The sequence below is a fragment of the Wyeomyia smithii genome, chromosome 1, assembly GCF_029784165.1.
Source record: "Wyeomyia smithii strain HCP4-BCI-WySm-NY-G18 chromosome 1, ASM2978416v1, whole genome shotgun sequence".
Taxonomy (NCBI): domain Eukaryota; kingdom Metazoa; phylum Arthropoda; class Insecta; order Diptera; family Culicidae; genus Wyeomyia; species Wyeomyia smithii.
Genome location: NC_073694.1, coordinates 25,590,542 through 25,605,725, shown reverse-complemented (window position 1 = coordinate 25,605,725; position 15,184 = coordinate 25,590,542). Strand labels below are relative to the sequence as shown.

The 15,184-nt window shown below is 38.3% G+C and overlaps 1 protein-coding gene across 10 annotated transcripts in view; it reads left to right on the top strand.

Moving 5' to 3' along the window:
* The first annotated feature begins 378 nt into the window (after window positions 1-378).
* Window positions 379-15,184, top strand: part of LOC129718514 (blood vessel epicardial substance) — a 209,129-nt gene continuing 194,323 nt past the window's right edge. For 8 of the 10 annotated variants that reach the window (XR_008727361.1, XR_008727328.1, XR_008727289.1 and 5 more), the window contains exon 1: window positions 384-1,074. The gene's annotated coding sequence lies outside the window, so the exon portion shown is untranslated. Of the gene's footprint in view, window positions 1,075-15,184 lie in introns of all 10 variants that reach the window. The other 2 variants (XR_008727133.1, XR_008727215.1) reach the window with 2 other exon arrangements.

The following is a 15,184-nucleotide window of genomic DNA, read 5'->3' as shown; positions in this document are numbered from 1 at the left end:
GACAGTACTCAGTTCAATTGTACCTATTCGTTAATTTAGTTTTAAAAAAGTATTTTTTTGAAACTGCATGAAAATATTAAAACATATAAAACCGTGAAAATCAACTCATTCATTAAGAACTTGAAGTATATTGACAACACTGCCAATCAGTCCATAATTCAACGCGACGCTCGTCGCGTCTTTCAAACGCCGCGCGAGAGTGCGACGCACTTTCACCGCGGAGACGCCCGAAAAAGCAGAGAGCAAAACCGTAGCGCAGCTGATGTTTGTGAACCCAGCGTCGCTCTCACCGATCGAGCCCTTGCGCATGTATGTGTGCACGCGGTGAACGCCACCGTCGTCGTCCAACCTGCAATGTTTTGCTTTTTCCATTCTGTGTGGAGACTTGCTCGCGTGCTGAACGCTACACGACGTCGGTTCGCCGCTACTCCGGTTCACGGTTCGCACAAGGCTCGGGGATCGGTTTTCTTCGTTTTACTAGCTTTACTCCAGCTAGCACCCAAACCCAACCCAGCGATTTTTTTTTTGTGCTTGCTTGTACGGGCCGGACCCGTTCGAGATCGTCAAGGGCGTCGCGGTTTATTTGGTTTTTCGCTGGGTTTAATTGGGCTGAAATTTGTGCGAAAAGTTGCGATTGCTACGCAATCAAGGAAGTGATTTTCGTGAGGTTTTGGCTGCCGAAAAGGCCTCCAATTGAGAGAAAAATAGGTGCCTACTACGATGTGTGTGATTTACTTGCCTTGAAAGCAGTGGGTTTAGCTGTGCGAAAAAAGAAAAAAAAGGAGAGAGAAGAAAGAAATACACAGAAGAGAGTGCGTTGTGTTTGAGTGCAGCTTCGTATCTTCGTGCGCTTGTGGAATGATTGCTTATCGCTTTCTTCGCTCAGTGTAAGTGGCTTAATACAGTAGAAGAAAAAAAACGACGACGACGTCGGATATGTGTATTTGTGGCTATCTCTTCTTATGATAAGAATTTCCAACTGAAAATAATAGGAAGTGAGAATTGTGCATTTCCTACTGCTGCTGGTGTGATTCAACCCCATTGAAATCTGCGGCTCTCATCTAATTACAAAACGTGAGTCGTGGATTATTCATGCCACAATTAAAACTGACTGTCAAAAATCTCATGTTTCGTTTTGGCTCCTGTGAATTGCAAATCGAAGTCAAGCTTAACAAGAGAATCGTATCGAAAAATCGATACGATTCTCTAGATCAAACCAGGCGCTTCAATAGAGCTTAGAAGATTGTAGATTAAAAATAATGCCCGCATATCTTCGTTGACAGATCAATTAGAAACGGGTAACGTTTGTGCTGTATAGAGCGTACATAAAGCAACGGGAAACGAGAAGGGAATAATTCTAGTTAGAATGTGGTCAGAAAAAATAGGGTGCAGCCCCTTGTTTACGTTCGAATTGTTCCGACCATAATTTCAACAAACGCACATATGAGGGGTTTCATGTCAACTCATGCGACCAGCCACAATACGATGTCGGGTCTAAAATTGCTCCAAACCAATCAGAAAACATCTAAACCCACAAAGAGGGAGATATTGTTGCTAGAGACACTTGGGTTCTATGTATCGGCTAAAACAGAGTAGTTTATTGAGCAAAACGTGATTTTTTAAAAAGTGTGTATCGTCTTTCGATTTTTAAACAAGGAACGAAAATTGCTTGAAATCTGTTGAACAACAAAAACGAACTGTCACTCAATGGATTTCGAACCATTTAAATCCGTAATTCAAAGATTCAAAGTTTTCAAATTCACGTATTGCTCAGAAACGCAGCTTTTTAAGATGATATATAAAATCTGGTATAGTTAATAAACCCAATTCCAAATTTGATTAAAATGAAAATTAAATTTAGTTTCAATAACATTCTAATTTAAATCCAACTCAACTTTCAATAATGCCAATTTAATCAAATCAAACCATAATACAATCCAAGTCCAATCTATTCCAGAAAGAATCTAAATCCATTTCAAATCCAATCGAAAAAGGATTAAAATTCAACACAAGCCTCACACAAGGAGGTATGCCAATCGACATAACTTATCAAACTGCCCAAGAAACATTTTTTGGCTAAAAAAGCGCTTTTATAACACTAATCTTGTTCAGTTGACGGATTGACATAGATCGAATAATGTACTTCTAAGCGTTATATCAACTTTTAATCAGTCGATTTTGGAGAACTAAATCAGCTACTTGTACCTGCTTCCTAAATAGCCGAACAAGGGCCTAATAAGAAAAAACTCAGCCGTTTGAACAACTTTTATACATGCTGATCGATTCTGAAGAAGCGATTATTCATTCTTTGTACAGCTTGTATAGTCTGAATAAACGCTTATATGACAACTCCATGGCTAAAATTGTACGTCTTTCTGAAAAAGTGCTTTTCAAGCTTTATTACTGCTACGATGAATATAATTCAAAATATTTATTCGTCTTAATTAGACAATTTTTTTATTGTTTAGGCGATTCGAACACATCCAGGCTGCCTCATCATGGACGACGAGACACACATCAAGCGGACACCAAACAAATCTCTGGCCTCGAGTTTTTTGTCGGTAGGTCCCGGAAGGAGGTTTCGGAAAAGTTCCCGAAGAAAAAGACGAACAAATTCGCGTAGGAGTACCTGTTGTGGAAGCGATTGAAAAGGGACGGTACAGCAAGCTGTTCGTTACAACTGGCACCTCAAACGGGCAAATTTATCGAGAGGAATGCTTGCAGAAGCGCTTGTTGCCTTTCCATCGCTCTTGCCGTGGTCCCACATTGTTCTGACCGGATCTCGCTTCGTGCCATTACGCGGTACGAAACGAAGGGCGTTAATGTGGTCCCGAAGGAGGTGAACCCGCCAAATTCACCAGAACTCCATCCGATCGAAAAGTTTTGGGCGATAATAAAGAAGAAGCTGAAGAAAAGTGGAAAAACATTCAAACGCGATTAAGCTTTGAAGAAAAACTAGGAGAAATTGTGTAAGGAAGAAGAGCAAAGCCTCGGCCAAGATCTCATTGGCAGTGTCAATTTTCATCTTGTCGGCCTTGGAGAGGTCAGGTACGCCAGTGTTAACGGGACTTTGTCTTTTCGATGACTTTGCCTCTTTCGCCAAGACCAGATAATGTAATTTGCAAATTTGATTGAACGGAATAGTAGTGTGACGATAAATAAAACTGCTACTTGTATGTTGAAGAAACCCGAAGAAAACTGAATTCAACCGACAAGCGAAACTCTTAGTGGAGACGGCGTTTCGAGAGCGATATAATTGCAAAGAAAATAGCACATCTCTTTGCCATTATCGATATTTGTACTTGTCGCGATCGGAAAAATCACCACATTAGACCATCAAATTGGTTCATTGACTTAAGACAGACTATCGTAATTCTGCACTAATTTTGCGGTCATATCTCATGCACAAAGTCTCCTGCCTTTTATTATACAGCTTATTTGAATTATATGAGTTAGAAATCTGTGATTGAAGAGAGCTCGTAGCCTCTCCAGGCACGTATAATTGTCAATACTGAACAGTGTAACTAGCTATGCTCGGTAAAGTAGTGAAGAATATCGACGGCTGAACTCAAGTCTCTACAAGTCATACGTGTTGGGATTGGGAGTTCAAACAGACCTGCGCAGAAACCCGAAAAAGTTTTGGAATTTTTCTTAATTTAAAACGGAAATGCTTCTCGACTCCAACAGACGTGTATTTGGAGGAAATGATATCCTGCTCGGATTCTGATTCTTGCGAACTTTCTGCGAAGTTTTTCTCCTCTGTATTCGCCTCCGATTGTGCCTCGAATGACGATGCTGCGCGCGCCGCTGCGAATGTGCCAGCAGATCTTGTTTATCTTGACATCTTCGAAGTTACACATGATATGGTTACTGCCGCTGCTAAGTAACTCAAATGTTCGTACACTTTTGGTCCCGATGGAATACCGGCCGTGCTTTTGTGCCGATTTGCACCATATTCAACAAGTCTTTGGTACAAGGGAAGTTCCCCGAGGTCTGGAAGCACTCCTATATGTTCCCGGTCTTCGAAAGTGGTGATCGTCGTAATGTCAAAAATTATCGTGGAATAACCAATTTGTCTGCCGCGTCTAAACTTTTCGAGATTATTGTAAGCTCTGTTGTATTGAGTAGCGCACGCAACTACATTTTTTCGGACCAACATAACCTTTCTCCCCGGACGATCTGTAACAACGAATCTAATGCATTTCATGTCGCATTGCATTTCAGAACTCGAACGTGAAGTACAAGTCGATGTCATTTACACAGACCTTAAAGCTGCTTTTGACCGAATCGACCATAAAATATTGTTAAACAAAATCTCCCGTCTTGGTGCTTCATCTCGGTTCGTTAAGTGGCTTGATTCGTTCCTGCGCGATAGAATTTTACAAGTCAAGCTGGGATCGGGTGTATCGTCTGCGTTCACGAATAAGTCTGGTGTACCACAAGGTAGTAACCTTGGGCCGCTTCTCTTCATTATTTTCTTCAACGATGTCGCTGATGCTCTTGGGATCGGTTGCAGATTAGTTTACGCCGATGTTTTGAAAATATACTTGACGATTCGCAACATCGAGGAATTTTAACGTTTACAATCACTTTTGAATACATTTGTGACGTGGTAAAAATGTGAAGTGATAACATTTCATCGCACTCAAACGCCAATCATTTTCAACTATACTGTCGATGGAGAAGTGCTGCGTAGAGTTGATTGCGTAACTGATCTTGGAGTTATTCTTGACCGGAAGCTTACTTTTGATAAACATCGCGCTGCAGTTATTTCGAAAGCAAATAGGCAATTGGGATTCATCGCTAAAGTTGCGCGTGACTTCAAGGACCCTCACTGTATGACAGCACTGTATTGTTCGCTAGTGCGCCCCTTGAAAACGTTAGTGTGGTGTGGACTCCACACCAGCTGTCATGGAACCTGCGCCTTGAACGTGTACAAAGACGATTCATTCGACTGGCCCTGAGAGATTTACCTTGGCGTGAACCTACCAACCTACCACCCTATCCGAACCGATGTCATCTACTTGGACTTGACACTCTAGAACGCCGTCGTAAGTAACAGCAGGCTGTATTTATCGCCAAGATTTTGAATGCTGAACTGGATTCACCGAAGCTGCTGTCCATGATGAATTTTCGTGCATCTCAACGCATGCAGAGGCCCTCTTCTATGCTTGTAAACCAATACCATTGTACAATCTTTGGTTATTATGAACCTGCTGCGTTTTGTGTAAGAACCTTCACGAGTGTAGAGCATTTATTTAAGTATGGTGAGCCAAGTCGTATTTTTGGGCATAGAATAACTAATAGTAGAAACTTTTAATGGCTCTTTTAATATTCATTAAGACTTTACGTCAGATGATATAAAGAAATAAATAAAAAGTAGTGTAGTCGAGTCGTGTATCATATGCATTTGATAATACCATTGTGACAATACCAATGTCACTTCTTAACGCCCCTAAATCATCTAGTTGAAGTTGTGAATCACTGTGTGTAGAACTGAATTTTGCTTTGAAAAAAGGAATTGTTTAAAAAATAACTCTTTTTAACACTATTAGCAACGTTTTGGCGAGTGACAGAATAAATATCACCACTTCAATTGAATAATTCGAAGGCGCTGAAAAGTGCCATTGCTGTATCACAATAGTGAAACCGGCAAGTTGCTAGTCCGTCCGCTGTGGAAGGTTGCAATCGAATGGGCTGGTATTGTAGCAAAAATCATGCAAACATTGAAATCGCCGTCTGCTGCACTGTGCTTTGCCGCAGCTCTGCTTGCTGCTAGTTGATTCAGTTTACAGTAAATCATTCTCTTGCAACTGTGATCGGATAGACAATGAAGACTAAAATTTCACGTCGACCGGAGTGAAAAATGCTATGAGAGCTTTACAGCCTTCCAAGTCTGCAGGTATTGACGGAGTGTTTCCTGCATTACTTCAAAAAGGTGAGGCAACCCTGATAACGTTACTAGAAAAGGAAGATTTTTAAGGCTAGTTTAAGATTAAACTACATTCCGTCGAAATGGAGGTCAGTGCGGGTTATCTTTATACCAGAAACAGGGAATAGAGATAGAATTAACCCCAAATCTTTTAGTCCCCTAGGGTTGTGAGTACAGATATCAGTGGAAATTGGTAATTGGCCAACAGTATTCCAAGCAGATATTTACGCCACAATTGAATGTGTTAACGTTTGCTGTGCTGGGAAAGTAAGGTAGTGATTGATTTGATTCATACTGAGACTGGAAGTTTCACCTAATATTTGACCTTGTTTCCAGCTTCGATTGGTCAAAATTTGCGTTCAATAAGGCTTTACATTCTTCAATAGTACAATAGTTAACGTCACAAAATCACAAAAATTTTCCGTATTTTGGTGGTTACATAGCTAATTTTTCTTTCGATCGCTGACGCAAAAACTGACTGAGTTTTGAGCATTTTAAAGTGAACAATTTTTTTGTGACGCCGTCGATATTTTTTATTCCTATGTTGCCGTAAGACGAATATCTGCGTCAAACATCCCAGTTAAACACGAAATTTCTCAGACATATGTCGAATACCAGAAAAGGCTTATTGAGAATAGGTATTGTTTCCATTTAATTCTACTACAAAAACGAATACAAAAACGAAAAGGCGTGAAACATTTTTAAGTTTTATTGGAGATCATTTGAGGCCAGGAAAGCTTTGCTCCTTGTAAGATATTTCCAAAGTTGAAAAAGGCAAAAATCGATTTTGAAAATTATCGAAAAAGGTAGAAAAACAGGAACGAAAACAATTTCAAGCAGGTCTGAAATTTCTGTTCTAAAAGCCCCAAAAAGCAAAAAGAAAGGTAATTTCAATTTTGGTCCAAAATCGTAATAGCGACAATTGATTCAAATCCCAAATGACGAAAAAATACGAACAAATGTTACCTTAATCGGCACGAAATGACGAAGCTCCGAAAGACAGAAAAATAGCGAGCTCATCCTAAATTATGTCCTAAAATTGCCAGTTGGCTTTCAACAAAGAAGCCAAGAATTATTACAAATTTGGTCCAAAAGTACTCCAAACCACTCTTAAAATATTTAAGCTGCTAGTAAAGGCATATTCCTGAATAGGTTTTCTTTTAACCAAACCTTAAATCGGTAAGAGTAACAAAAAAGAAGAAATTATGACGGAGTCAAGTTACTATTTAAATAACCTACAACTTTTTCTATATGACAGATAGTGAAAAAACACAATCGGGGAGTGTGTTATAAACTCCATAGAGGATTTTGTGTGAAATCCCTCCATACCAACACTCGCATAAACACCCGTGAAGAATGTAACTACCGGGAACTGCTGCCAAACAGATGCGAGCCAGTAAACACAGGGAACGGTACACGCTTAATTCATTTCGCCTCATTCAGAAGACGGAGCCTCTAGCAAAGTTCAACGCTTTACCCGAATCCTAGACAAAACTTTGTTTATCTTCGCGCTACCGTATTTCTGATTAGAGTGCAATCAACACGGCAAACCCCATCGAAATGCAGGGCACCGCGTATTGTGTTTATAATTCGTCGGTCTTCCGTACAAAAAAAAACTCGTAAACATTTGTGCTTGTTCTCGAAACAAACGAAACAGACTTCTGAGCTGTACCGTAATAATAACAACAACAATAATAATTACTGAAGGGGGAAAAGGCATTTCTCTGTGCTGTGCTGCATTCATACCTAGCGGACCAGGGATAAGCTTGGCGCTGCACCAGGATCTTACGTAATTTACGCAGTTAGACAAAACTGACGGGGACCGTGCAAAATTGGTGTCACGCAACGTAGTTGACTCATGTTGGCAAGCATTTCCTGATGTGATGACTGTGTCATGTATGTTTTGGCTGTGAGAAACGTGTGAATAACATTCAACATTTCAATCGTGTTGTAGTGAGGTGTCACGCAATAAAGAAACCAATTTTCTTTGCTTCTCGTCTCATATTTACACAAAGGGCTCATAAAAGATCACCCAAGAACGTCGAGAAGGTAAACTAAAAAAACTCAAGGGAAATAACAAAAATCCCCAAAAATTTAGCACAAAGGCGCCGAAATTTAGTTTGAATAAAAAGACACCAGCTACGGAATCCTGAATCAAGCACAAACTTAATATAAACACGGAAATTAACGGACAACGCTCGGAAAACAAGAAAAGATATCAAACCCATTCTTAAATCGTCAAATGTTTAAGAGTCAGTAAAGGCGATAACAGAATCAAGTTCGGAATCGTTGAAGAACAGTTCTTGAGGACACACAAAAACTGTCGAAAAACTTTTCTTTTAATATCGATTTGCCATTTCTGCGTCATTACAACTGCAGATGATGCGAACAATCATGATAATAGAGAAACTTTTACACCGAAAGTATTATTGACCTTTATCTGGAAACAAAATTTTATGTTATCACCCAACTTGAAGACAGCAGCCTGGCAACTTCAACCGCAGAACCAAAGCAATTCGTAATTAATTTAGTCGTGCAGAGCTTTTGACAAAAGATTAGACAGATTTTGAACAAATTTAGGCTAGATTCACATCCATTTCTCGCCAGAGATTAAATTGCTCGAAATGAATCCGTTTTTAAAGTCTGTGGTCCAATTTCAATTGAATTTTCGTTTTATTGGTGTGTGAAATGAAATAACAATCCCCGTTGATTGTTAAAATATAAGACAAAATCGTACATAATTAATCGAAATAGTAACTAAAAAGTAAACTCAAAATTAATAAAAAAAAATGAACGTACGTCACGTGACAACTTCGGTAAACCCATCTACAACACCCGGCTGGAAGAAAGAAAATCCATTCGAGCAGCATGCCCCACAACACACAGGGCACAAATTTTGCTGACATTTGGCCTTGGCTAGCTAGCTAGCTAGCAGCCTTTTTCCCATTTCCGGCGCACTGTCTTCGAGAGGGGGTTGGAAAGTGAAATAGCAACCTACCTATTTTCTGGTGTGTCTGTCAGGATATATTTTCTTTCGCTGGCTGGTTGCCAAAAGTGTTGCCATTTACCTCCACACTGGTTTCTTTTTTTTTTCGTAAAGACGACCTCAAGCTCAAGACAGTTTGCCTCTGTCCCCAAAAAGCTGGAAGCAACTGGAGTGGGCCAAGTGTCACCGGCAATTAGGTATTCACCTCGCATTTAAGGTGAACGCCGCCCGCTGCTCGGTCGGTCTTGCTTCGGTTAGGCTAGCAGAGTAGAGCAGAGCAGCGAGTGTTGTCAGGTTAAGGAGCAAGTGTTTAAGCATTCACGTGATGCTCGCTGAGTTATGTGTCAGTTCGTTTCGGGATCGGCGATCCGCCGGTCGAATGGGCGGCCTGGCCTGTACCTGTTCGGCATACTGGAAATGGCGGATTGCAACATACATACGTATTGTGTTATATAAACTGAAAAAAAATACAAAAAAAGTGATAGGGAATGTAATCTTGTTTTTCGTGACTTGTTGCTTGGTTTGAAACGTTGGAAATTACCAAACAGGCAGGTCTAGTACAAACTTCTCAGGACGCTTGCGTGGGTAATCTGTTTCGCTGGTACCGGTTCTCCTGAGACTAATTTTCGAGATACTGCAAGAAAGCTTTTTTGTATACCAGGGATTAGGGAAAGTACAATCATTTTTCAGGGTCCAGAACTTTCTCAACAATCTTTTGAAAAACGACAAAAAATAAGGTGACTCATTCTCAAATTGAAGGAGGATGTGGGATTTTTTACGATTAATTGCAGCCATCAAATACATTTCATCAAGACAATATCACTGTTTTTTATTACTGAAAAACCAAATCTTTTAAAACAATCGTTGTTAAGTGTTGTGAATTCATCAGAACAAAAATGAATTAATGAATAAAAGTAGGATTTGTGACGAGGGGTTGTTGTGGTTTAAAAGAAAGTTAACTGGAATTCCTTATTATTCATAAAATTTGTTCTAGAGAACAGAAGTACTATAGAACTACAAAATTGAGAATTTGATTGTTTTTATGAAGCTTCTAACAGCTCAGAGCAGTTGGCGTTGGCTTCGGTCTACTTGTTCTTTGTTTTGACCGTCTTCAGACTTACTCTAATTTTAGGTTTGAGCGTTCGTTTGGATCGTCCCCTGCTGCTGTGGTGGGTTGTAAATCTCCCTCAGTTTGTAGAGCATATTGATTGCATATTTGATTTTTATGATGTTAACTATTGTACTGTTGAAAAATGTACATTTCGACCAAGAGATGAATTTGGAACCGGGATGATATCCATAGGCTGGAAATTAACTTCTGACACTGTTTTGAAGTTCAAGCTGGCGTATTTCGGTAACTGGAAAACAGCTAAAAATGACTAAATATCGGCCAATACGGATGTTTCCATAATCGGTGTGAATGTACCAGCAACATTCAGCATTATTTTCAAATGGCCTTAAGCCATCTAAACAAAGCTCCTCTTCAAAGCTACCAATAACTTGAAAGAAATAGGGAGTTGAAAGAGAAATATCACTAAAATTTCTACGTTCTACGTTAACCTTGCGGCCGTGTTTCATACAAAACTTCTTCAACTTTTTTTTTACTTTCTCAAGGTTCATCCTATATATTGCTCGGCTCTACACTCCTTATGTTACAGTTCTACGTTTAAACATTTTGACTAGGCTAGCAGACAACTCGTATACCTTAATAAGGTGCCGTTCCGAAATATTGAAAATACAGTGAAACGGCAGCAAGAAGGATTTCAAATGCTTACAACTTTATTACCACTGAACGGATTTCGACCATAGATATCTCGTTGGATAGAGAACAAATTGCTCTAGTAAAAACTCCGGGATCTCGCCTTCCATCGCGCATCATTCCGATCATTTTAGGCTATATTCCGGATAAACTGGTTGAAATATCTGTCTAACTTGTCTAGGAGACCTCCCCCCCCCCTTCCAGAGTACGGAGAAGTGTCAAACCACCATAGAAATTTATATTTGATTTGTATAAAAGCCCGACTCCTTTGAGAAGAGGGAGGGGTGTCGAACCACCACTAAAATAAAAATTTTTTGCTCCCAAAAATCTCCACATGCCAAATTTGGTTCCATTTACTTTATTAGTTCTGAATTTGTAAAGAAATATGTGTTTTATTTGTATGGGAGCCCTTTCTTCCGGACGAGGAAGGGATGTCGAACCCCCATGAACATATTTTCTTGATCGGTTCTCGAGTTGTGCAGAATTTTGTGTCTCATTTGTGCACTTAAGTATACAAATGATTTGCCGCTCGAGTGCACAACGATACGCTCACCAGAAGTATATTTTTGCTGTAACACACGTTCATTTGATCACAGCATGCAGTTGCGAACGGAATTTTGTTTTTAAGCGCATCAAAATTATTCAATCGAAATAGTCATTATTTTTCTACCACTCGCCAGATCGTTACTAATAGTGATGAAAACTTTGGAATCTCGCTTTTCTACTTAGTGTTCATATTTTGACTGCAGATGGCAATAAAAAACAACGCGCAGCACAGCCTAACCTTTTTTCACTCTCTTCCATAATACCGTGTGCGTGACCCTGTCCACTTGTCGCGTTAGTCTTCTCCGTAGGTATTTAAGACAATCGTACAGGTTTATTTCATCACATTTACATTTATTCGTCTACTGACTTTCTCGCGATTAAGGTGTATATTTCAAATTCGGTTATGTTCCTAACATGTGGGTGGTAAACATAGGAGAAGACGCACAGTCTGTTCTAAGGCTGCTAACGCGCTCGTAAATTATGCGGGTTGGTACACAAGTACTTATTGATCTGGCGGCTGCAATGTACTTTACTGTGGAAGTGTTGGAATTGGTGCGGAGCGCTGCTAGGGATAATGGATCGAGAATCGTCCTGCAAGTGGCAATTCACAATGATAAGAAACTGGACGGGCTTCTATCCGGCGGCACTAATTATTCAGGGAAATGCTCTCCCAAATATCTATGCTTCGGGAAAACAGGAAAAAGGTTTTTTTTCGAATGATTCGCAGCTTTGTAGAAAACCCAACCGTCCTTTCATGGACGATCACTTGCTTTCAGTTTTTCACATCTCAGTACTATACTGTACACGTGAGTTTACTATCAATAGCAAAAATCAACGACATTCTTGAATAAGCCATACTTAAAAAAGATAATAATTAGCAGCGTAAATACCTACCCATAAGGCACAATAACAAATGAGTTTATCAACTTCTCGTGCAAACATGTCTGGTTGCAAATAGAATAAAATTATATAAAATTGTTTATTCGGGATGTTTGCTCGCAAGTTGGGCTGTTGCGAAATTCGCATTAGTTGCATTGTTCATCTTTTCATCATTTTCATCATTTCGAGTTGCACATACATATTCCATGTGGGCTATTCAATGAAGAATTACTTGATTTGAACGAATAACAGTAGACAGTTTATGACTCATTAAAGAAACACTCTCATCAAAGCATTTGTGAATTCCAATTGCAGTCGTATCTTGGATACAACCTCCTACTATTTTTTGAAGCTAGTTTTATGATATAAAGGTAATATTAAATACCTAAAAATAGTAAAAATGGCAATACTATTGTTTCTCTTGGTATAATTTTTGTGCTTATGTAATTTCGCACTGATTAAACAATGATTCAGTTTCATTGTTTTCATAACTTTCCGCGGCTTCAGTGAGTTTTTTCGTTGCTCATTTTTTTCTGTATTTACAAAATAATTCATCTTGTTTTCTCAATATTACGTTTTCACTTTCTTCCATATCCTGTGCAAACTTTTGCCCTTTTCATTATTTTTGCGTAATTTTTTTTTAGTTTTATCGCTGTTCACATTCGTATATATTTGGTTTTTATTATTTTTTTTTGTCAGATTGTCCGACAATTTACCCACTGGCTTTAACTGTTTTCATTCAGTTTACATCTCTCATATCCTTTTTTCACATTCTTATGTAATTTAATCGTTTTTTTATTATTCTCGTATCATTTTACTGTTATTTTGTTATTTTTTGCAGTTGAACGTTTCCTCAAGATTTGTTTTTATTTATAAATTCATTCTTCTCTTTCGTTGTTTTGTGTTGTTACCTTGTTGTTTTCCTGTTTTCTGTTCATTTTTATCGCCAAATTGGTAAAGGGGCCATCCACATACCGCGTGGATAGATTTTAAACGATTTTGACCCCCCTCCTCCATTCCCCGTGGACAACTGCTCATATAAATTCTAGAAAATTTTGTATAGACCGTGGATATTACACATACCATTACAAATTACAAATTCCTTTTCAAACCCAATTTAAGTAACTTCCGGGGATCCTCAAGGTTCTCACCTGGGCCCTCTTCTTTTTATATTATATGTAAATGACATTTCCTTTCTTCTTAAATCAATACATGTGGTTGTATATGCTGACGACATGGAGCTCTTTATAAAAATAATCAACGCAGAAGACTTCGAAATATTCCAGAATGAAACTAATGTATTCTACACTTGATGCAACAAAAGTCTATTGCAACTCAACATTAGAAGTGTGATTCAATAGCCTTCAGCAGAAAAACAGTAACACCACCAACAGACATTTCTTAGGAAATAACCAGTAGAAAAATGAAAAATCGTGAAGTCTTAGACTCCAAACTTACATTCATTATAACACTATAATCAACAAAGCAAATAGTATGCTGGGTTTTATGAAACGCTTCGGCCATAATTTTCAACACCCATATACAATCAAACTATTATATATTACATACATCCGACCAATGCTGGAATACTGTAGCATTGTATGGAATCCCTATATTGTAACACATGAAGAACGCATTGAATCTGTCATAAAACAATTTCTTTTGTACGCGCTTTGTAAGCTAAAGTGGACAGCATTTCCCTTACCATCATAGGAAGCACGCTGCACGCCTATAGACATACAAGCACTTAAAGAACGCCGCGAACTTTCAATGCTTTATTTTATCAATGACATTATTTCTCAACGCGTGCAATCTTCTGAATTGTTAACGCAACTAAATTTTTATGCACCCAGTCGTCAATTAAGAAATCGTAAAATATTTTCGGAAAACTTTCACAAAACTAACTACTCAAAAAATGGCCCAATAAATCGCATGATGCGTCACTATAATACGAAAATTTCGACTAATAAAAACTAAAAAAAATTAAGAACAAACTGCGAAAATATCGACATCACTATCGGCAGAAATCAAATCAAAAAACGACTAACTACTGGAAGTAATGTATAGAATTTAAAAAAACATTGTATTATTTTAACTGTAGTTTACTTTTGCTTGACGAAATAAATAAATAAATAAATATCTTTAAATTTTCTTAGCATTTTTTTCCATTTTCTCTTATTGATTTTTCCTGTTTAATTATATTGCTGCGCCTGTTTTATTTTCCTATTCATTGTTCATTGCTGTTGAACGAAAACTTCAATGTAAATGTTTCGGAACAATCAACGAAATAACCTTTTCTTCAAATTATAAACTCCACGTATAACGTAAATTAGAAAAATCATATCACAATAGATCGTAGTGTGTAAGTCCATACAGGCAAAAAAATCCTCCTAATTGCAACTAAAAATGATAGACCGAAAGTGACATATGAAATCGGTGTTAGGGAAAAGCTTTCCTCCAGTTCAATTAAACTATTTTCATGCCAGTTTCAAATAGAAGAAAAGAACGCGAGGCCCTACAATTTCCTTTCAGTGTTTCTTTGTTGACAGATATGGAAGCAATCGTAAAAGTTTGACACTATCGACGTCCGGTTTTGTCTTACTTACTGCGCGGGTGTCAATCAACTTCTTTATAGTGTATACAATAATACTAGACAATGAGCAAAAATAACAAAAGGGTTGTATGCAAAGCCACGACCGCAAGGTTGACGTAGAACTACATAAGGTTGTTTGTAGTATCACTTGTATTAAATATTTTTAAAATTTCGTGCAAAACTGGAGTTGAAGGGCTGTCGAATTTCAATTTCAGGGTGGCAAAAAAGTTTCCACAATTAAATTCTCTGATTTTCCCTGTTTTTTTTTTTTTAAATATAACATTAATTCCCTGATATTTTTCAGCATTCAGCACAAAAAAGTACAACGTAGATGAACGCAACTTTAAAATCCCTGTGAAAAAAGTGTTCGATCTGATATGAAAAAAATTCGCTTCGGTGCTAAAGGGCCGTTTAAAACCGAATTGCGTTTCGGCTTAATTCTTTCTTCCTGATTGTGTTTCAGTTTTTCCTGATACTGCCTGATTTCCC